This window comes from Notamacropus eugenii, chromosome 4 (assembly GCF_028372415.1).
Source record: "Notamacropus eugenii isolate mMacEug1 chromosome 4, mMacEug1.pri_v2, whole genome shotgun sequence".
Lineage (NCBI taxonomy): Eukaryota > Metazoa > Chordata > Mammalia > Diprotodontia > Macropodidae > Notamacropus > Notamacropus eugenii.
The window spans coordinates 147,666,537-147,690,924 of NC_092875.1; the positions used below are offsets into that span (position 1 = coordinate 147,666,537).

General features: G+C 39.4%; 1 protein-coding gene across 2 annotated transcripts in view; it reads right to left on the reverse strand.

Moving 5' to 3' along the window:
* The window catches only part of ATP6V1C1 (ATPase H+ transporting V1 subunit C1), an 84,808-nt gene that overhangs the window by 54,975 nt on the left and 5,445 nt on the right, over positions 1-24,388 (reverse strand). The window contains exon 1 of one of the 2 annotated variants that reach the window (XM_072603333.1): positions 4,648-5,243. The exons of the other annotated variant lie outside the window; for it this stretch is intronic. The gene's annotated coding sequence lies outside the window, so the exon portion shown is untranslated. Of the gene's footprint in view, positions 1-4,647; positions 5,244-24,388 lie in introns of those variants that run through there. 2 annotated transcript variants of the gene reach the window in all.

Below are 24,388 nucleotides of genomic sequence, written 5' to 3' on the forward strand. Positions count from 1 at the left end.
GAGAAGGACATACTTGGAAATAAAGATTATATAAAAACAAAAGTGACAATAAAAAACCAAAAAATTTTAAAGCCTATGAAAAATGAATTTATTCTCTATTCTATCACTTGGGTAAAACTGAAATTCTGCATATAATCTGATTTAGGGTGAAGGATGCCTATGCTTCAGAAATTACGTACATTTTCAGATTACTGTAATATGTGATCCAAGGTCCTTCAATAATATTTTGTGATTTCATATTTTTAAAAAACATAGGTGCAAAACTGTGACCCTAGAAAATAGGGCATTAAATTCTGCAAACTCAGAACTTTTTTTCTCTTTTTTTGCAAGACCCACGGCAAAAATATTACCCTTAATTGTCAGCTCCACCACAAAGGCAAATTGCAAGTTACTGAGTCAGTATTTTTTAAATCACTTGCCAGACATCATTTTATTTAAAACACCTCTGAAGGTGGAGCATTGTTTTTTTTTATCCACGTGACATTTCTACTTCCAATGTTACTTCACATATTCACAATCTCTAATAAGAGACATAAGGATTGGTTTCAGCAACTAATCATACTGATGGAACAAATAACACAGGATTCACTGAAAGAGAAACCCAATTTTTAAAAAAGTATGTTTAATTTTATAAAACAGAACTTGAAATGATCAGTTCCCAGGTCACTTTTGCCAATCAGAAATTTTAAACTAGCCCTTGTTGACAGTCACTACTAGCTTGCCCAGAATATAATAATACATGTTTGTCAGAAATCTTGAAAACAGTGATGATATGTAAGTTTTATAGTGGCTCAGGTTTTGATTAAAAATGCTGATAATTATTCAGGTCTATAAAAAGACAAGGGAAAAATTCTAAATCTAAAATAGGACCAGCATTATATTGCAAAGATTCATTTAAGATTAGTAAAATTCTAATATTTAGCTTCAGGATTTCAAAAGCCATTATTAAAAATGAATATATTTATTCCCACTATACTGGAAAATTCATAAAACCCAAAGTGTTCCACTCAGTGTTCGGAAGTACAATATTATACTAACCACCTATCTCACACAGAATTTATAGCATCATTAGTCAGACCTTTAGTATTTTCGCTGTGGATTTTATTTATATTGTGCTCCCATGATATACTAAAGAGAAAAAGATCTTTGATATACAATCTTAAGCCCAATGCTCAATATAGACACCCTAGATGCCTAAGGGCTGTGATGAACAGCCACTTTCCAACAGCTTTTAGACTATCAGTTTCCTGGCACTTGCTCCAAATGTTCTGGGTACTGACTGGACCCACTTTACCTACGCCTAGGAAAAAATGCCTTTAAAAGCAGTCCCTCAGCAACTCTCAGGTGCTGCCCAGCTTCAGATGTTCACTTGCCTCCTTTTAAAGCCCAGAATCAAATATTACAACAATAATTCCATTTACATAGTGCTGATAAAGACATACAAAGCACTTTCCTACTTCTAGAGGTACATAGTACATGTATTATTATAATAATTAAATGAAGAAACTGATGCTCAAAGAACCAGCTTGTCCAAGGTCCCAGAGCACAAAGTAGAAACAGGACTCAAATCTATGTCCTTTTACTACAAATTCAGTGGTTTTTTCCTACTATATTATGCTATTTCCCCAAGAAAAAAATGATTTGGGCCTTAGTGTCTTAAGATGCTTTTACATACACACACACACACACACACACACACACACGTGTATATAAATATGTGTGTGTATATAGATTTTTTTTTTTAAATAAACTACAACAGCCTACACTACAGCAGGGGTTCTTAACTTAATATCCATAAGCCTTCAGAGTATCATTTAAGACCTCTGAAGTAGTCCATGAACTTGGATGAAGGAAAAAAATACATCTTTATTTTCGCTAGCCTCTAAGTGAAATTTAGCATTTATTCAATTAGGAATATAGGAAGCAAACACTATTCTGAGAAAAAGTTCATAAGTTTCATTAGACTGTCAAAAGGGTTCATGATACACAAAATGTTAAGAACCCCTGCTCTCCAGGAATATATAATAGTATCACATGTGGGACAGCAGCAAGTGTTATGAGACCTAAATTCTAATCTCACTCTTACATAAATCAATTTTCCTTTATATATTTATTTTCCCAAATATAAATTGCATTACATCTGCTACTACCCAATTTATGGGAAGTTGTAATTACAAGCAAATGAAATGAGAGATGTGAAAAGCATGTAAGTTGTCTAAAAATTTAGTATCTGTTATCAATAAAAAGCATTAACACTATTTTCTCTCCTGCTTCCCTAACCAATACTTAGGAAGGATAAGCGTTTTGGACAACTGTCAGTCTCTCATACCAACTCTTATCACAAGTATTATTTTAGTCATATGCCTGAAAAACTTGTTTTCTGGCTCTCTATTTCCACAACTTCTGAAATAGTTCCTGTGACAAAAAATTAATAAGTTAAGAGATGCAAGGCAAATCTTGGCAGAAATGTCTTTCAACCAATTCTCCGTCCGTAACATTCCTACCATGCACCTTTAGGAGTGCCCCACCACCACTCCATCAGAATTCAAGGGCTGCTTGAATGGTAGCTAAATATGTAGAAAAGAGAGAGCTAAAGTCACTATGACCTTTATTTTCCTGCCCCCCCAAAATGAGAATTCAGTTTAAAATTCTCTCCCCTTACAAATCAATATAAGATACAACTCAATGTTTCTCAATTCAAGACATATTTAAGAACCAAGATCTATGAATAGCACTTCGCTAGGTAAAAGGTCAAGCATAGGACTGGACTTCAGAAAGAGGGATGGGAGCTAAATACCAGTTGACTTAACTTGAAGATTTGTCCTCTAGGTTCATGAGCTTCTAACATAGAAAATCCCCAAAGGAAGCCATTCTTAGAACATTTAGTCACATAGCACTAGAATTTAGCGTTGGAAGGAATTTCTAATCTAACCAAGTCACTGCAGAAATGAGGAAATTGAGGAGAAGAGGGGTTAAGTGACATGTACATTGCATTAAGTAACAGAACTAGGATTTGAAATCAGTCCTTTCAACTCCAAATTTAACATTCTTTATTTGTATGCCACTTGTACCTTCTAAGGAATTAAGAACTTCCATCTTTACATCCACAGTATATACGCACAGTTTACATGAAGAATTTGAATAGAGAATCTGGTGAAAGCAGAGACAAGAAAAGACTTGGACCCAGGAATATCAGGGAATAGTTTAGTAGGTCAGTTTGGCAAGAGCATAGATTATGCGAATGTGGATAATGAGAGATAAAGCTGGTTCAGGCCAGATTGCTGAATGCCTTTAATTAGAGGAAGGGGAGGGAATATCAATTTATATAGCCTTCTATGTGCCAGGCACTGTGCCTTATAAACACTTTACAAATATTATCTCATTTGATCCTCACAACATTCCTGTTAGCTAGGATCTATTACTGTCCCCATTTTACAGTTGAGGAAACTAAGGCAAAAAGAAGTTAAGTGACTTGCCCAGGGTCACACAGCTATAGTGTCTGAGACTGGATTTGAACTGAGGTCTTCTTGACTCCAGGCCCCATGTTCTATCTACTGTACCACTTAGCTGCCTCCAAATTACCATTTGGACTTCATCTGAAAACGTACTGAGAGCCACTAGATACTTTTCTGCACAGAAAATAAGCTCCTGGGCAGGCATATTACTTAATAGTCGCTTCGTGAATGAGATTAGAGCTTTACATTAATCATTCTGACAATGGTCTATTCACTAGACGAGATTGGAGGTAGGAAGACCGGTTAAAATGTTACTCTACTCCAATACTCTAAGGACAGGTAAAGATGATCTGAACAAAGGTGATAATAGTAGTTAGTTAAGAATCATTTATTAAGCATTTACTAGGTCCCAAGGGCTGGGATACAAAGCAAGGCAAAAACCTGCTCCTGTCACCCTCAAAGGGCTAACATCCCAATAGGGGATATTCTACACCAAAAACTGCACATACAAGATATATATATACAGTGGGATTTGAGCTGAATCTTGAAGAAAGCCAGAGGAGCCAGGAAGAAGAGGTGAGAAGGACGAGGATTCCAGGTACGGGGCAAGGACTAAGGAAAAGGCAAGGAAATGAAAAAGATCGATGAGAGGAACATTCCGGAGGTAGAATAAAACGAAGTTACGGGACAATATGGCCCGGCCTTGGTCCCAGTGAAGGGGCCTCTGATTTCCCTACCCCCACGATCCTGGGCTCACCTGTGTCCCAGCACCCCTAGTCCCAAACCGAGGGGCTTTGAGCCTGCGGGGACCGAACTCACGACCTTGTAATCCTCCGAGGACCCCAGCGACCTCTGCCGCTCCCCCGCCTCCACTGCGCCCACAGCGACCCGGCGTAAGGCCCGCCTTCCAGCCCCCCCCATCCCGCACCCCATCTTCACCACACACCGCAGCAGACCGCAGGCATGGGAGGAAGGCTGGGCCCAGGTCAGCCCGGGACGCAGGCAGGCGGACCGCAGACGACACACGGCCCCAGGGCGGTTGGTCCGCGGGGCTGCGAGCGAGGAAGAACCAAGCGGCCGGGGTCGCCGCCGTGTCTTCCCTGCCTGACAGCCGAAGGAAGCGACCAACCCCACACGGCCCCGCGCCGTTCCGCTCCGGGCCTCCCCGCTCGCTGGGGCGCCCATCACTCACCAGAGGCGCTGGCAAGAAAAAAAGGAGAAGACGGAGGAGGGAAACCCGGGAGGACTCGGCAGCTCAGCTCTCCATCTCCCCGCTCTCGGGCTCCCTCAGCCCTAGCACCGACCGACGCGAGTCACGTGCCAAGCCCGAGCAAGTCAGCTGACCCCTCCGCGCCGGCCGACGCCGCCGCCCCGCCCGCGCGTTGCACAGATCTGCGCCTGCGGCCAAGGGAAGGGCGGGGCTTCGGGAGAAAGAGGGGGCGGGGAGTGAGTGGGAGGGGGGGAAAGGTGGGGAAGGGGGAACGGGGCGGGGCAAAGGGACGCAGGAGAAGGGCAGGGCAGCCTGATGGGATTCGGCCGGTCAATCAGCGGATGTCTTGTCTGCCCGGAGGGCTGTTATGAAAGTGACTCTTGCGCTCCTTTGGAGGCTTGCTCCTGGCCTACCCCCTCTGCGGGCCACCTTCCCCGAGCCCCTTTCGTGGGAGGGGGGAGGGGGAGCGCGTTCTGGGAGGCTGCGCCTGCCCAGTGGCACCGCTAACGGCCGTCGAAGCCCCGCAGTGTTCGCTCCTGGAGCCCCAGCACAGGCGAGGGGGAGGGGCGCCCGCCCCCCCCACCTCCCGAACGGGGCATTTCCGTCATCAAGAAGCCGTGCCCTGAACTCGCCTCTCCTCCTGGGAGACGAGGGAAGTGCTGGCTGGAAGGGATGGTCATCAACGGATGCAGACACTGAGACACAGGGACGAAGGACTCGCTTGTACGGTCACTGGGCTGGTTGTCCGTCATGGCCCTGCCCCGCTGGCTGTGTGTTATACTTACGTATACAGTCAGTAAGCATCGAGTGCCTACTACGTGCCAGGAGCGGCGCTCGTCACCTCACTGCAGCCTTAAAACTGGTCACCAATTAATTTACCCTCTACCCAGCAAAAGTCCTCCACAACGAAATGGGGGTACTTTGTTCCTGTTGGACCCCAGCGCCAGGAGTGTACACGCTGAATACCTGTAACCCAGCGCTTAGCGCGGCGCCCGGCATACAGCAGGCACTTAAAGATGTTCATGAAATTGATCCGCCTTTGGCTTGACTGCAGTTTCCAAGCCCTCTCTGATCCTTTCTGCTTATGTAATAAAAACACCTAAGTTCTTACCTCGTCCAGCTCGGTCCCAGGTGATGTAAATAACGGATCCCCTCAAGGGCCACCTAGCCGAATTTGCACTGTTTGAAGTTATGTATGTGAAACATGTACCGCAAATTTGATTAACGCCTCTGGAGAGGATTCCTTCCTTCTCATCAGCGCCTTTCTGTAGCCTCCCTCCAGTCATATTAGGTATTATAAGACAATCTTTTAGCAAATACTTCTGTTTTCAATGATGTGGTATCAATGATCCTGCTTTCTAATGGATGTTAGTATGGACAAGGATGGATTGTTTTTAAAAAGAGATACTAAGTTCTTATTTCTACTTTACAACTCTACACCTCCACCTTGTTTCAAGGTGTAGCTCAAATTCTACCTCTTCCGCAAAGCCATTTCTGCCCCCATCTCCTGCTTCTAATGCCTCTTTCTTTTCCACCCTTCCTCCAGTTAGATTGTATAAATTTTAATTATAATATGTATTTCCAATATAGTTTTATCTCATTAAATATTTGTCAATTACATGTAAACTTTTTTTATATTTACATTTTAAATTTGTTTTCAGTTTTCAACAATCACTTCCACAAGTCTTAAATTTTCTCTCCCTCCCTTTCCCCTTCCTCTCTGAAACAGCATGCAATCTTATATGGGTTCTATACATACATTCTTGTTAAATACATTTTCACATTAGTCATGTTGCATAGAAGAATTAAAACGAATAGGAGAAATCAATTTTTTATATATTTCATATAGTTATGAATATTCTCTGGGATAACTATTCTAAAGTCAGACCTCTAGATATCCCCCTAGGATTCTAGGAAGTACCCCTAGGAGTCTAGGAAGTACCGCTAGAGATTGGAGTAAATCTCTGAGGCACTTCTATTACATGTTACCCAAACTCTTAAGGAAGGAAGCTCCCTGGCCTCTTTCTGCAGAATAATTGTGTTAATGGCACACAGCATGCTCACATGCTCCAAGAACTAAGCTTAGTGGTCAGTCCCTCTTTTCACTGTTCCCCCTTGTTTGAAAATTTTGCTGTCTCAAGCAAGTCAGCCAGGGTATGTTTTGAACACACTGTCTTTGTCCCCAATTCAGAGTAATCCTGGGATTCCTTAAAAAGCATGAGCTTTGCTTTCATGTCCTTTCACTTGCTTCCCCCGTGCCATACAAGAGTCTCAAAACAGTTGAAACATGGTCATGTACAATCCCAATATATAGATGAAAATTATAATTATCCCCAAATACAAGGTAATGCAGCTTCAACAAAGAATATTTTACAAAATTTACAAAAAGTTACTACTTATGACTCAGTAAGTGACTCTCAAGGTGCTCAAAATAGCCTTCCTCAATCAATAAAAGAGAAAAAGATAATCACCTTCTTATCTTAGAATTTCTATAGAGCTGTTCAGATCACGTGGTCTCCTTAGGATTTAGGACCTGGGGCAAGCTAGAAGGTACTCTCTCCCTAATCCTCAGAAGAGAAGACAAATACTTGACCTAGTGCTTGCAAAGTAGCTCTGGGTCCTGAGGGACTGGACACTCCCTTTTCCGTTAGTGCACCCCCTGTTTTGAACCTGCATTCACAGAGTGGGTCTAATCATTAATTCCAACGGAAAAGAAAACTAAGCTTTTCATTTCAAAGGAAAGCTGAGTCTCAACAAAAATCCCAGAGCAAGTGTGGACATTGGTTAGGGACCTGGGGGTTGACTAGAAGTCAGCCCCTTAACCTCTGGCAAAAACCCAGGTGCCACGGGCATCCTTCCATGATTCTCTTAGTACACAGAACAAACCATTCATCTAGTGTCTGGACAAAATTCTCTGAATGGTCCTTTCTACACAGAACAGAACCCAAAATTTTTCTACCTATGATGAAAAAATCCCCTTAGAGTTCCAGGAAATTTTCCTGAGTCCTTATTACAGAAGATACCCAAAATTTCCCCCTATGGGATCTCTGTCACTAAAAAGGCACTCCTACTAGTATTTCAAACTTACCCAATAACAGGACAAGTAAGCACAGAGAAAGTAGCAAGCAAGGAAAAGGAATTAAGCAGAAAGAGCTGATAACTAGAGTGAGGCTGAATAAGGAAACCTGATGCTATAAAATAACGGTGCATAAAGATCTCACAATAAAAGAATCTAATACTCTTTAAACACAGAAAAAAAAACATTTCTCAACAAGGTACCATCATTTTAAGTAATTTAAGTTTTCAACTATTCATATTCACCTCAATATCACTACTTACACAGGATTCAGTAATACAACAAATATCAGTATTTAGACATTTAACATCAACAACTGCAAAAGTCAACAAATATCTCAAAAGGAACTGACTTGTAAGGGAAACACCCCAAAAATGACAATACAATTACAGCCTAAAACAGAGTTGCCAGTTCTTTAGTATAGCAAACTAGGGTGTATTATAATGAGAGATCTGGGTAAAGAATATCTCCAGAAGTGTCTACAAATGTAAAGGACCAAAATTTTATCCCAGATGAGATCCTGCTTATAGTAAGTATTCCCTGGCCTTCCTCTTCCAAAGCCAGGCCAGTTATATCTACTTCTCAGAGTTCTAGGAAGTATCCCTGAGGAATATGAGTGTCTTTGCTAAACCACGGATTCCGCCCTCTATTCCAGTATAATTTCCTCACCCTAGGCAACCAGCAACTAGTTTCCCAGTTCCATTTAAACAACATCAAGTGGCATTTACAAAGGAATATTTACTTCAAAGATACTATAAGAACAGAAATACAAAAATTTCTTTAATACCTCAAGGGGCACAGTCTCCCCTGTACCACATCAGTCTTTTGGGTGGAAGTGGACTTGGTCTTGACACATAGCATTTACATAGCATTGGACCCATCAAGTTCAAAGCCTAATGTGGTAGCACTGCTGGATGAGTCTTTGCCTCAGTAACCACCCGTGTGCCCCAACAGGGATGACCTGTCATACCTGCCTATGCAGAGAACCAGTTGTTAAATTTTTGATGCAAGCATTTTACACTTTAGAAATTGGCAAAAGTTACAAATCAGGGATTTATTATTTTCTTGATTATCTAGGATTAAGAAAATGATGGAGAAAATATTCATAATACAGTTTAAAATTAAAAATGTGTCCTGCATGCAATCTCTGGAAAGGCCTCTTTCCTTGTAGCATTGTTTCTCTTCTCTAATCCAAATACTATCAAACAGGAAAAGTCAAAACTAAGAAAAGAGACAGAGGTTTTGCTTGACTAGTGCTTTCTGAATTAGGCAATTAAAAAGGATCCTTCTCAGCACGTTAGCAGATCAGTCAGTCACAGAAGATCTATGCTTTTTATTATATACCATTACAACTCTACAGGAAGTAGGATCCTCAGTCTCTTTTGTAAAGGAAATTGCATCAGTGGCAAACATCTTATGCATAGTATTAAGCATTGTGTTCAGTGACCAATCCCCCATTACATTCATATGTGTATATGTCTCTCTTTGTAGGCATTCTATAGAATGTGAGCAACTTGAAGGCAGGTACTATTTTGTGTCTTTGTGTCCAAGGGGCCTTGCACTTTTTTTTTGGCTATTAGCCTTGACTGATATAGGGAGCCCTTGATGAGGACATTCCTTTATTAATGTAAATGATATCTTCTCTGTAACTTAGAATCTTAGAATGAATTATGCAAAAAACTTTACATAGGATATCTCTTAACTGTTAGAAAGTCCCTTCTGTGGAGGGCAGAGCCAAGATAGTGGCAAAGAGGCAGCAACTCATCTGAGCTCTCCCCAAAACCCCTCTGAACACCTTTTAGAAGTACCATAAAACAATTCCTGAAATGACAGAACCCATGAAAGGACAGGGTGAAATAATTTTCCAGCCAAAGACAACTTAGTAGGTTGACAAGAAAGGTCTGTCACACCTGAGTGAGAGTGGAGTCCAGTCCAGTGCAGGCCATGTCAGCACAGACCCAGGCCCCAGCAAACCAGGAGCAGGACTTGGGAGCCACTGAAACAGCAGTGGCAGTGGCAGCATCTGCTCCTGCAGCTCTCAACCCACAGGTGGTAAGGGGGTTGAACAACTGATCAGAAGGAGGTTACAAGGGTCTCTTTGCTGGCACTGATGGCAGGACTCTTGTTTTGCTCATACTCAGATCCAGATTGCAGTCCTAGGTAGCAATCCCAGGGCAAGGAAGAACACTAGCACATCAGAACTTGCAGTTATAGTAAACAGGGACTGTTGTCACAGTTCCAGGGCAGAAAAGAGGTCACTCACATAACACAGCGTAAGTCAGGAAAGTAGTAAATGCACCCTTCCTTAGATTGTACCACCTCGAAAGAACTGAAAACTTACAGGTCCCTAGATGTGTGTCTGAAAACAACTGCACAAAACCCCAAAACTTGCAATAGTGCACCCTCCACCCTGGAAGCAGAATCTCACTTTAACAAAGAGTTAAAAGTCAAGAAATAGGCTGGAAAAACGAGCAAACAGCAACAAAAAAATCTGACCGTAGAAAGTTACTGTGGTGGCAAGGAAAATCAAAATATGCATTCAGAAGAAGATAACAAAGTCAAAGCTCCAAAATTCAAAGCCTCCAAGAAAAACATGAATTGGTCTCAGGCCATGAAAAAGCTCAAAAAGGATTTTGAAAATCAAGTAAGACAGGTAGAAGAAAAATAAGGAAGACAAATGAGAATGATGCAAGAAAATCATGAAAAAAGAGTCAACAGCTTGATGAAGGAGATACAAAAAAAATACTAAAGAAAATAATACCTTGAAAAACAGAATAGGCCAAATGATAGAAGAGATATAAAAATCCAAAGGGGAGAAGAATGCCTTGCAAAGCAGAATTGGCCAAGTGGAAAAAGGAGGCACAAAAATTCACTGAAGAAAATAACTCTTTAAAAATTAGAATTGAGCAAATGGAAGCTAATGACTTTCTGAGAAATCAAGAATCAAACAAGCAAAAAACCCCAAAGAATAAAAAATAGAAAACAACATGAAATATCTCATTGGAAAAACAACTGATCTGGAAAATAGATCTAGGAGAGAGAATTTAAAAATTATTGGACTAGCTGAAAGCCAGATCAAAAAAGAGCCTAGACATCATCTTTCAAGCAGTTATCAAGGAAAAGTGTCCTCATATTCTAGAACAAGATATTAAAATAGAAATGGGAAGAACCCACCCATGACCTCCTTGAAAGAAATCCCAAAATGAAAACTCTCATAAATATTATAGCCCAATTACAGAGCTCTCAGGTGAAGGAGAGAATTTGGCAAGCAGCCAGAAAGAAATAATTCAAGTTTTGTGGATCCACAATCAGGATAACAAAAAATTTAAGAGCTTTTACATTAAAGAATTGGAGGTCTTGGAATATGATGTTCCAGAGATCAGGCTTACAATCAAGAATCACCTATCCAGTGAAACTGAGTATAAACCTTCAGGGGGGGAAATAGATATTCAATGAAATAAAGGACTTATAAGCATTCTTGATGAAGAGACCAGCAATGAATAGAAAATTTGACTTTCAAATACAAGAATCAAGAGAAGCATAAAAAGGTAAACAGGAAAGGGAAATTGTTGGGGGTGTAAGCTCAGTTCCATGTGGACAGTCTCGGGCAGGTAAAAGTGAGGACTTCTAAACCTTAGAGTTCTCATGAGGCCCCCCAGGGAACAGCAGGGAATTGAGGTGTGAGACCGAGCTATCTCGTGCATTTCCGCCTCTTCCCGTGGGAAACGTTGGGAGAGAGCATCCCCACCCTCGAGATTGGCCCGGATCTGAGCACACCTATTGTTGTCTAACAGGCACGGTATTCAGGTGCAAACTATGTGGCCGGAGAACTTAAGTAGGGTCAGGCACTCTTAGCACTGAGGGACCCTTACAGGACAGAAGGCCCCTCTTCCTTCTTTCCTCTCTTCGCTCTTCCCTCTCCCCTCTCTCCCCACTTCCACTTCTGCTTTCATTCTCTTACTGTAAGATCTTTGCCTCCTTGGGAGATTTCCCTCTCTCCTAAGGAAGAGTTCCCCCTGCACATGTAACCAAGACCCTGAATGAAGCCTAACCCTCGTTCGACTCTGGAAAGTCTCTTCTCTCATACGTTTATCTGGTTTGGCCAGCCGAAGACCTGCAATAGGTAAGGTAAGACTCGGGTAGCCCTCAGGCCTCTAGGCCTGGCAGGAAATCATAAGGGACTTAATAAGATTATACTGTTTACATTCTTACATAGAAAGATGATACTTGTAACTCAGAAGTTTTCTCATTATTAGGGCGGTTAGGAGTATATATAAATAGAGAGCACAGGTATGAGTTGAGTATAAAGGGATGATATCTAAAAAAATAAAATTAAGGAGTGAGAAAGAAGAATGCATTGGGAGAAAGGGAAAGGGAAAGGTAGAATGGGGTAAATTATTTCACATGAAAGAGGCAAGAAAGAGCTTTCACAATGGAGGGGAAGTGAGGAGAATGGAGTGAATGAACCTTACTGTCATCAGAATTGACTCAAAGAAGGAATAATATATACATTCAATGGAATATAGAAATCTCTTACCCTACAGGAAAGTTTAAAGGGAAGGGGATAAGAAAAGTGAGGTGGTGATAGAAAGGAGGGCAGATTGGGGGAGGCAGTATTCAGAAACAAAACACTTTTGAGGAAGGACAGGGTAAAAGAAGAGAATAAAATAAAAGGGGGGAATAGGATGGAGGGAAACATATTTAGCAGTCATAACTGAAAAAATTTTGAAGCAAATTTGTCTAATAAAGGCCTCATTTCTCAAATATATAGAGAACTGAGTCAAATTTATAAAAACAGGAGCCATTCCCCAACTGATAAATGATCAAGAGACAGGAACAGTCTTCGGGTGAAACAATCAAAGTTATCTATAGCCATATGAGAAGGTGCTCTAAATCGCAAATTGAAACCATTCTGAGATACTACCTCTTATCTATTAGATTGGCTAATAGGAAAGAAAAGGAGAATGCAACTACTAGAGGGGATGTGAGAAAAATGAGACAATAATGCATTGCTGGTGACATTAAAGCAATTTGGAGCTATGCCCAGAGGGCTATAAAAACCATGCATACCCTTTGACCTAGCAATGCCACTACTAGATCTGTATCCAAAAAGAGATAAAAAGCAAAAAGGAGAAGGACCTTTATGTATGGAAATATTTATAGCAGTTCTTTTCTGGTGACAGGAAGTTGGAAATTGGGAGGCTGCCCATCAGTTGGGGAATGGCTAAACAAATTGGGCTATGTGATTGTGATGGAATACTATTGTGCTATAGGAAATGATGAACAAGATGCTCTCAGAAAAGCCTGGAAAGACTTACATAAGCTGATGCAAAGTGAAATGCACTGTGTACAAAGTAACAGCAATATTGTAAGATGATCAGCTAAAAATGACTTAGCTGTTCTCAGTAATACAGTGATCCAAGACAACTCTGAAGGACTTATGATTAAAAAATGCTATCCATTCCCAGACAAAAAAACTGATGGTATCTGAATACATATTAAAGCATATTTTTTAAAACTTGATTTTTCTTGAGCTTTTTTATTTGATTTGTGTTTTCTTTCACATGAGTAACATGGATATATGTTTTGCATGACTACACATGTATAACCTATATCAAATTGCTTGTCTTCTCAATGAAGTGGGAACAGGAAGAAAGAGAATTTGGAACTCAAAGCCTTAAAAACAAATGTTAAAAATTGTTTTTACTTCCCCAATTGATAAATGGTCAAAGGATATAAACAGGCACTTTTCAGAGGAAGAAATCAAAGATATCAATAGGCATATGAAAAAAATGCTCTAAATCACTGTTGAATAGAGAGATGCAAATCAAAACAACTCTGAGATACCACATCACACCTCTCAGATTTGTTAATATGACAGAACAGAAAGATGATAAATGTGGGAGAAGATGTGGGAGGATTGGAACACTAATTCATTGTTGGTGGAGCTGTGAGCTGATCCAACCATTCTGTAGAGCAATTTGGAACTATGCCCAAAGGGCTACAGAAATGTGCATACCCTTTGACACAGCAATATCACTTCTAGGACTGTATCTCCAAGAGATCACAAAAATGGGAAAGGGTCCCACATGTACAAAAATATTTGTAGCAGCACTCTGTGGTGGCCAAAAACTGAAAATCAAGGGGATGCTCATCAACTGGGGAATGGCTGAATAAATTATGGTATATGAATGTAATGGAATACTATTGTGCTATAAGAAATGATGAACAGGAAGACTTCAGAGAGGCCTGGAAAGATTTATATATACTGAGTGAAAGGAGCAGAACCAGGAGAACTTTGTGCACAGCAAGGACCACAGTGTGCGACGATTTTTCTGGTAGACTTGGAAATTCTTTGCAATGTAAGGACTTAAAAAATTCCTAATGGTCTCTTAAGACAAAATGCCTTCCACGTTCAGAGAAAGAAGTATGGAATTCAATTGCAGAGTACAGCAGAACATTTTCTTTTGTATTATGTTTTGGTTTGTTATATTTCTCCCATTCATTTAAATTCTTCTATGCAACATGACTATGGTGAGGATGTATTTGATAGGAATGTGTAGAACCTATATAAAACTGTATACTGTCTTGGGGAGGGAGGGAGGGAAAAAAATCTAAGTTATATGGTAGTGATTGTAGAACAATGAAAATAAATTAAAAAAATAAATTTTGCTTATTAAAAAATTATTTTTACAGGTAATTGGGGAAAAATAAAATATAAAATAGAATTTTAAAATGAAATAAATAAAATAAAATCCTATAAAAAAGGTCCCTTTTGCTTCTCTTAAACTCCCTGTCCCCCAGTTGCTAATATGTTTGCCTTCAAAGAGCACAAGTTTAATTCCTCTATCGCAGTAGCACACATAGACTTTCAAATAACTAAAGAAGTCTATCATGACCCTCCTCTGCCCAGCTCGAACTGTCCTCCCCGAGACTTGTCTTCTCTAGCCAAACATACCCATTCCCTTCAACTAATTCTCATACCACACAGTCTCTATAACTCTCACTGTTCTCATTATCCACACTCCCCCCCCATCTCTGTATTTTTGTATAGGCTATCCCCTCTTCCTACAATGGTCACTTCTCAGAATTCACACTATCATTCAAGGCTCAGCACAAATGCCATTTCCTACACAAAGCCTTTCTTGATACCCCTAGTTGTTGAAATCCTCCTGACTACTTTATATTCACTTTGTATATAGTGAAGACTGTCCCCCACATGTAACATGGGGGTGTTATCGTGTGACTTGAAGGTAAAAAGAATAGACATCTCTAGCCTCTTCTCTCCTTATCCTTTAATTATGTTAATTAGTGCCAGGAGAAGGATCAGGAAGTTGGGTTCAGAAGCTTAGCCAATGTGCTCTTCTCAGAGAGAGGGGATACCAGGCTAGAATTGCATCTATCTACTCCCTTAAATGTTAGTCTAGGGGATGTAGTTTTCAGGTTCAAGATAAACATCTGATCATTGTTAGTTAATCGGGCTTCATATCCAAGGTTTGACTCCCTACCCACCAAATACCAGTTCCACAATGAAAACACAGAGGAGGTAACAAACTCATTCATCCAAAATGATAGCAAAATGGAAATCAGAGAAATTATACATAGCAGAATATATTTCAGACAATACACAATGAAGGAGCTCTCCCATTGGGAGCAAACTAACAGCTCCACCAAGAGAGAGAATTCCAAATCTCACCCAAGGTGAAATTCCCTGAAATCTCTAGTGTGGCAAGCTGGGGCCAGGACACACTTGAGACTGTCAATTACAGTTGGCTTCTTTCTATAGAGTTCTATTCTCTCCTCAGCAGCCTGAAGTGGGGTTGGCCTCTTTCATCTTCTCTCTCAAAGCTGGAAGCCAGAAGTTGCTGAAGCAATTGCAGAGCCTGAAAAGCCTAAAAAAAAAAAACCTAAAGTTCCCCTTTGTCCCATTTTCACCAACTCTGAGTCACCCTTCACACAGATACAGGGCATGATCTCCGCCATTGAGGAGAGAGTCTCATACCAATGAGCTTGGAGACTTAGGTTACACATGTGTATTTTTTATTTACTTTTCTAGTTAGTTTAGGCCCCATTCAGCTGGACCCATATGCCAAGACAGATCCTGGTAGCCATGCAATATGATCAGCTTCAATCCTAGTGAAGCCTGCCCAGATTAGAGAGATTAGGTTTCCCTTTATCACCCTTTCCTCTCATGAAGTCACCCACATTATATTATGGCTGACAATTCTAGGTGTTTACCCATAAAATATAAAGCCACTTACTATAAAACACAGTTTTCCTCCTTTTTCAGTGATTATAGATTATATATAGATTATATCTGGAATGATTTGCAATAATCTGGGACTTGATGCAATCAGGACAATATCATCTGGAAACAGGATCATCTGGAACAACTTGCTCTCTCTAGGGAATCCCTCTTCCATTTGCACTCTGCACAACATATCCTCTATTTGGTGACCATGTGACTCACTTGATATTAATACTCAGAGGTTCATTCCTTCATTATCCTTTCATTAACATCCATCAGCATAATCTCTGGGAATTAGCTTCAAGCAGATGTCATTCATCCATGGGTACATCTAGGTGCTCCTGTACTTTATTATTAGTAGTGGCTATAATTCTTCTTCGTTATCTTTTTCCCCCTCCTTTCTTCTCTAGACTAACTTAGATAATTACCCTTTTATCCTTAGAACATAGTCACATTATCCACCAGGTAAAGGTTGAGAAGAGGGAAGAATGATCCCATAGCTTCCCTTAAATGATCAGATACATGTATCAGAATTTATGTATCTGAATCTTTTATCAGTTTTTTCCCGAGACTATATCCCTTTAGCCTTTAGCCAATTTTATCCCTTGTTCACCATAACATCTTGATTTTCATGGCTCTATTTTATTTGCCTCACTCCCACTATTTCTTCATGAGAATCAAACTCGTATACTCGATGTTTCCTGAAAATTCCTGTCCCTATTCCTTTTATTATAAAAAAAAATTCAATTGAATTCAACAAACATTTGCTAAAAAATACTACATATGTATGCAATGGAGGGACTAGTCAATAAGGGCCCAGTCCTCTCAGCATGCTCAATATTATTGTCTGCCTCTTGCTAATACACCTGGAGGGTTGCTAAGTATTCTTAAAGAAATATGTAGTAGAGGGACCATTTCTCTCCTTGCTTCAGAACACAAACAGGTGCCCTTTGACTGTTTCCTGCTTATATACTGTGTGATGGTGAAAAGTTTCTTAATTGGCTGGTGAGTGCGACCTGATTGTGCTTACAAAAGCCTTGAGATGGTGAATTTTCCTTCATAACTCTAAAGGAGCAGTCAGTTAAAGGGTATTGTATTACATGTTTTAAATAAAAGAATAAAAATGAAGCCATCCCTGCCTTCAAGGTGCCACATTTTACTAGGAAATAAAAATATCTATATAATTAAAAGTAAACAAATGTTACATAAGTAAATCAAAGTCTATGCAAAGTATGGAAAATGCTTTATTATATTGTTGGGAAAATACTAATTATTATACTGTTTAAAGCTAAGTGACTAGCAATTGTTTGAAGCCAGAGTATCACTCTGACCTCAGAAACTCTCCAAGAAAGCTGGAAATGGTTACAAGGAATTTTGACCCCATGTCCTAGATCCTCCAAAAACACTTATGTTTTGGGTCCTTTCACCCAGGTTTTGCTTTGGGTCCCTCCAAGCTTGTATTTTCGGCTCCTTCTGCATTTTAGATTCACCCAAATTTTATTTTATTTTTTACTAATATCCGTCTCAATCAACCTTGCTTTCAAGCTGCTCTCTCTCTGCAAAATTTTTTAACTGAGTATGTGTGGTTCATGTGCAGTTACCCTAGTCTAAATCCTATATGATATAAATCTTCCCAAGCCTGTAGGAGAGAGAACCTCCCTCTTTCTGACTAACTCTCCCCTGCCAATGATCGAATAAATTTCTTTCCAAAATTTTTTCAGATTTTGAGGTTTGTTCTCATGATTGGAATAAAACATAATAAAACGTAATACAATGGATAATTTCAAGAAGAGAGCACAAAAAACAGGGCAGATTAGGAAAGATCATATTCAGGAAGTTCCACCTGGCCTATGCTTTGAAGTAAGTTGGAATTTTACAAAGTGGAGATGAAAGAGTGAGTTCCAGAAATGTGGAACCACTGTGCCAAAGTATGAAGGCAAAGAGATGGAATGTTGTTTACAGAAAATAGCTAACAGACCAGTTTTACTAGAAGAAAAAATTGTGAGAGAAGGAAAGAAACAAGTATTCATTTTTTAAAAAATTTTTTAAATTTTTAAATTTTATTTATTTATTTATTTTCAGTGTTCTGCAATCACTACCATATAACTCAGATTTTTTTCCTTCCTTCCCCCTCCTTCTTCTCTCCCTCCCCCCTCCCTCCCCAAGACAGCACACAAAAAATAGGTCCTACACATACATTCCTATTAAATATATTTTCACTATAGTCATGTTGCATAGAAGAATTAAAATGAATGGGAGAAATCATATAACAAACCAAAACATAATACAAAAGAAAATGATTTGCTTCATTCTGTGATTGAATTCTATAGTTCTTTCTCTGGATGTGGAAGGCATTTTGCCTTAAAAGACCACTGGGAATTTTTTAAGTCCTTGTATTTCAATGAAGTTCTAAGTCTACCAGAAAAAATCCTCACACACAGTGCTGTGCTGTGCACAAAGTTCTCCTGGTTCTGTTCCTTTCACTTAGCATCAGTTCATATAAGTCTTTCCAGGCCTCTCTGAAGTCTTCTTGTTCATCATTTCTTATGGCACAATAGTATTCCATTACATTCATATACCATAATTTATTCAGCCATTCCCCAATTGATGGGCATCCCCTTAATTTCCAGTTTTGGGCCACCACAAATAGTGTTGCTATAAATATTTTTGTACATGTGGGACCCTTTCCCGTTTTTATGATCTCTTGGGGATACAGTCCTAGAAGTGATATTGCTGTGTCAAAGGGTATGCACATTTCTGTAGCCCTTTGGGCACAATTCCAAATTGCTCTCCAGAATGGTTGGATCAGCTCACAGCTCTACCAACAATGAATTAATTAGTGTTCCAACTCTCCCACATCTTCTCCAACATTTAGCATCTTCCTTTTTTGTCTTGTTAGCCAATCTGAGAGGTATGATGTGGTGTCTCAGAGATGTTTTGATTCGCATCTTTCTAATCAATCCTGATTTAGAGCATTTTTTCATTTAACTATAGATATCTTTAATTTCTTCCTCTGAAAAGTGCCTGTTCATATCCTTTGACCATTTATCAACTGGGGAATGATTGGTATTCTTGTACATTTGACTCAGTTCTCTATATATTTTAGAAATGAGGCCTCTATCAAAGACACTAGTTGCAAAAATTCTTTCCCAGTTTTCTGCTTCCTTCCTAATCTTGGTTGTATCGGGTTTCATTATGCAAAAACTTTTCAGTTTAATGTAATCAAAATTATCTATTTTGCGCTTCATAATGCCTTCTATCTCTTGTTTAGTCAAAAATTCTTCCCTTCTCCATCAATCTGATAAATATACTATTCCTTGCTCCACTAATTTGTTTATAGTATCAATCTTTATACTTAGATCATGTACTCATTTGGACTTTATTGTGTCAGGCATTGGTCTATGCCTAGAGAAACAAGTATTCATTAAGCACCTACTATGTTCCTGGCACTGTGCTGAGCACTTTACAAATATTATCTCATTGGATACAACAACCTTGGTAAGTAGATGCTTTATTATGCCCATTTGCTTAGCTATTTCCCAGTCAATGGGGGTATTTTTAGTTCTTAACTACCACATACACAAAAGAAGTACTACATATGGAGTTTCCTTTTTATCAGTGATCTCCCTGGTCTGTTTGCCCAGCAGTGGAATCACCGGGTTAAAGGGCATGATATTTTACTCATTTATTTACCTAATTCCCAATTGCTTTCCAGAATGATTATCCTAATTCATAGCCACACCATTAATGTACTCATCTTTTCCACAAGTCCCTCCAGTATTGACGATTCCCACGTTTTGTCATTTTTGTCAATTTTTCATGTTAGAAGTAAATACAACAGTTTCTTGATTTACCTCTCCCCCAGTCTCATTCTACTCTAATTCACCCTACTTTTTATTGCTAGAATAGTCTTTTTGTTTGTACATTACCTTCATTTCAGAAAACATACCAATATGTTGAGTCATTTCTCATAACAAAGAATAAAAGGTGGTGAGGGGGAGAAGGAAGTTCATAAAAACTTAGTCAACATATAAACTGGGTTTGACCCTTTATACAATTTTCCACACCTGTAGTCTCTTCACCTCTGCAAAAAACATCCCTTTTGCAGGGACATATTTAGTCATAAGCGAGTTTTTTGGTATTCTCTTTCCTATTTATGTTGCTGTAAACATTGAGTATATCGTTTTTCTGGTTCTACTTACTTCACTCTGTATCAGTATGTTTGTCTCCCTATGTGTAATGATAATTTGAATTAGAAAATCTTTCCTCTTCATTAATAGGCCCATTAAGTCACTTGGAGCCTGTGGTGACAGGAGCTTGCTGAATGAGTAGAGAAGGAAGAGGCAGAGCTAGAACAGAGCTGAAAGAAAGTTAGTCTTGAGAGCAGTCAGAGCTAGGAAGGATGCAGGCTTATGGATAGCCTGAGTGATTTTGTGTTTGTGACTTTGTTTAAGAGAGCCTACTTGGGATGAGTGTAATGGACCTGGTTTGTGGGAAGGCTAGCAGGGGGAAGGCTTGGGGATGGTGTCGTCCTCTGCATTGCTATTGTGGATAGATCTTTGTTGCTGTGATGGATTTGGTCTGAATAAATGTTTTGGTTCTGCTTTCCATGTGGAGAGTTTGGGGTATTTTGTGATGCTAAATTGTGTCATGATATTCATGGCTGCTATGGGAGCTGTGAATATCGCATTGGTGCTACACCATGTTTCTCTGAATTCTTTGTATTCATTATTACTTAAGATGCAGTAAAATTCCATTACATTCATGTAGCATTTTCTATAACCATTCCCTAACGGACATCTATTTCCCTATGTTTTGCTGCCACTGAAAGTGCGGATATGAATATTTTGTGAACGTGTGACTTTTTTTTCTATTTTATTCTTCCTTGGAGAACAAGCCTGTCAGTATGATCTCTGAGTCAAAAGGTTGAAACATTTTAATTACTTTTTTTAGCACAATTTCAAATTTCTTTCAAAATATTTAGACTGTCACAACTGCTGCAATAATATTTTAATGAGGCTGTCTTTCCAAAGCCTCCCTAACATTAATTATTCCCATCTCTTTGTCATCTTCACCATCTTGCTGAGTATGAGTTAAAACTTCAGAATTGATTTGGTAGGTTCCTCTATATATTGGCCATCAGACCCTCTTCAAAGATACCTGATACAAAAAATGTCCTCCAAGTGACAATTTCCCTTTTTATCCTAGTTTCATAGATTTTGTTAGTGCTGAAGCTTTTCAATTTCATGTAATCAAAAATATACATTTTTTTCATTTGTGATCTTCCCTAGTCCTTGTGTGGTTAAAGACTATTTCTCTGATATAATTGTAAATAAAGTTATGGATTACATGTGTTGACCCACCTTGTCCATACTCTATGAAGGCCCATGCTCCCTAACCATAATTCCAAAGTATAACTGAACCTGTTCTTTCTAATTTTTTTTAATAATGTGGCCTTTAATAATCAAGTCAGTCAATGGGGTCATATGAACAACAAGATGCTTGCATCTAAACATTTTCTCTGATCTTTATCATCTCTCAAATGACTCCAAAACAGAAATCATATGCCAAAAATAAAGCAACTTCAACTGTCTGCATGATCTAGGACAGTGATGTCAAACTCAAATAGAAAGGAGAGGGGCCCCACTAAACTAAATTACAAGTAAGGACCCCTGTGGGATGTATATTGACTTAGAAAACCACATATTAATATTATCTGCATTGTATAGTACATTTTTAAAGGAGTAGCTAAGTGGCACAGTACATAGAGTACAGGACCTCGAGTCAAGAGCACCTACGTTCAAATCTGGCTTTAGATACTTGCTAGCTGTGTGACCCTGGGCAAATCACTTAACCCTGTTTACCTCAGTTCCTCATTTGTAAAATGAGTTGAAGAAGGAAATGCAAGTCACTCCAGTATCTTTGTCAAAAGAAGGGGGTGGTGGTGGTCAGGAAGTGTTGTATACAACTGAAAATGACTAAAAAACAACAAATTATATTTTTATTTATTTTATTAAGCATTTTTCAATTACATTCCTGCCCTTGGGGAGTGCTGCTCTATTGCAAGCAGGGATGCTGCTAGTGTGCTTGACACCTCCTGTCTAGGATAACTGGAATTCAGAAGAAGGTTTGAAAAATGAACTGATACCTACCCACAGTTCCCTCTCCATACTCCCATGCTATGAGCAGCATACTTGACCCAAGAATCAAATATGTGACTCAGCCACAAAACCCTATACCCCAACCCTACTCCCTCTCTCTAGTGCCATGTGACCTGGGGTCCAGGCTGAGATCAGCTTGGGTCACAACAGCTAGCACTGTAGCAGTACTCCAGGGAGTGGGAAGTTTGCTGGAGCAACCACAGCCGGCCAGCCATTGATACAGCAGCCTTCCAGGCTGTGGAAGTCTATATTCCCAAGTAGTTAATGAATTTTGTTGTTATTCTGACTTTTCTTCTTATTTTCTCCTGGATTTTGTTATTGCTGTACAAAGTTGCTGACAATTTTGTGGTTTATTCTGTAACCTGCTACTTTTCTGAAGTACTAGTTTCTTTGCTGATTCTCTGGGATTTTCCAAGTAATGCAGTCATCATCATGCAGTCAATGAAGAGATAATTTTTTTGGTACTTTGCCAATATTTATACCTTTAATTTCTTTCCCTTGTCTTATTGCTATCATAAGCATCTCTAGAGAGACAGCCTTGTGCAGTTTTTAGGGGATTAGACACTGAGTCAGGAAGACCTGAATCCTAACTCAATTAATGACTTTGTGACCCTGGGCAAATCATTACCCTCTCTTGTGTCTTAATATCCTTGTATGTAAAAGGAGGGAATTGAACTTTTAGCAGCTCCCCCCTACCTAGAGGATAAAATCCAAACAATTAAGACAGGTATCCAAGACCCTTTCACAAACTGTCTGCAACTTACCTTCCCACTGGTCATGGTGGTGCATGCCTATAATCTTTGCCACAACCTAGGCTGAGTCTTGATCTCAGTAATTCTGTACTACAATAGGGCTAAAGCCAATCAGGTGTCCACATTAAGGCTGGTACCAATGTGGGTACTAGAACTTCTGGGAGTGGGGGCTACCAAGCTGCCTAAGGAGTGGAGAACAAGCTCAGGGAAGAAACAGAACAAGGCAAAGCTTCATGCTAACCAGTAGTGGGATGGGGCCCATAAGTGACCACTAACCTTCCATTTGGGGATGATTGGAAGTAGTTTCAAAAAAAAATCCCAACAACAAGAGACCCCTACCTTTCCAAGCATCTCCTAGCTTCCCCATTTATGTGTCCTATGTCACAGTTGCTCTTTTCTACTTACCATCTCCCAAACACATCTTGAACTTTGCTGCTTCTGGGTCTTTCCTAATAAAAATCCCCCATTATTCTTGTCTTTGGCCTGGGGTTCCTTCTCCTTCCATTTCCAGTTATCTAAATCCTTCAGTATCTGACAGAAATCCTTCTAAAGCTTCTATGATCAAGCCAACCAAATAATACTCTCCTGTTTTGGCGTTTCTATTCCTTAATTGTATTGTTATTTATGCGGAACTCATACCAGCTTTGTATTACAGTTATTTGGATACTTTATTTCTCTAACCAGTTTGTAAGTTCCTGAGGGCAAGAGTTTATCTTATACTTCATCTTAGGCTTTCCAAATTTTGTAATCTTACTCTAATCATTTTGTCTATCAAAGATTCCTACTTTTTTTTTCTATTTCCATTGAAAACCTACTCATTCTCCAAGGTCTAGATAGAATGTCTTGGTATCTATAAAATTTCCTTGATAACTTAGGACAAAAGAGTTATTTCCTGCTTCTGTCTCCTACAACAAATTGTGCCTCCCCCTAGCACTTTAAAAATACTACTTTGTTTTATTTGTACAGCTTCCTTTTATCCTGACTATATTATAAGCTCCTTAAGTATGGGAACTATCTTACTTATCTTTGTAATTTCCTCAGCACCTAGGACAGTGCCTTCCATAGACACTCCATGAATACTTATTAAATTGAATTTTATTCTTTGTATTCTTCACAGTGCCTTGTACATAAGTACTCAACAAATATTCATTAAATAAAAGACCGTGCTGCCACTCATAGCTCTGTCATTCTACTCATAGAGAGCTGAAAGTCTTTGCTTAAAAGGAAGACTTCCATCAGCTACACATATCATGCTTGCCAGTCTTGTTTCCTGGACATCCATGGTCATGTCATGGTACTTAAAGTTGAGTTGCAGAGAAAATTTAAAGTGCTTCTGTTCCCCTTGTTGCTTAAGATTATAATACCTATATTCACTATACACCTGTAACAACTCCTTAAATATCCTACTGTTCTGTAGCCTCAAGTACATATTAGACATAGTAAATACCACACTCTTCATAGCCACCATAGATGGGGAAGGGGTAGA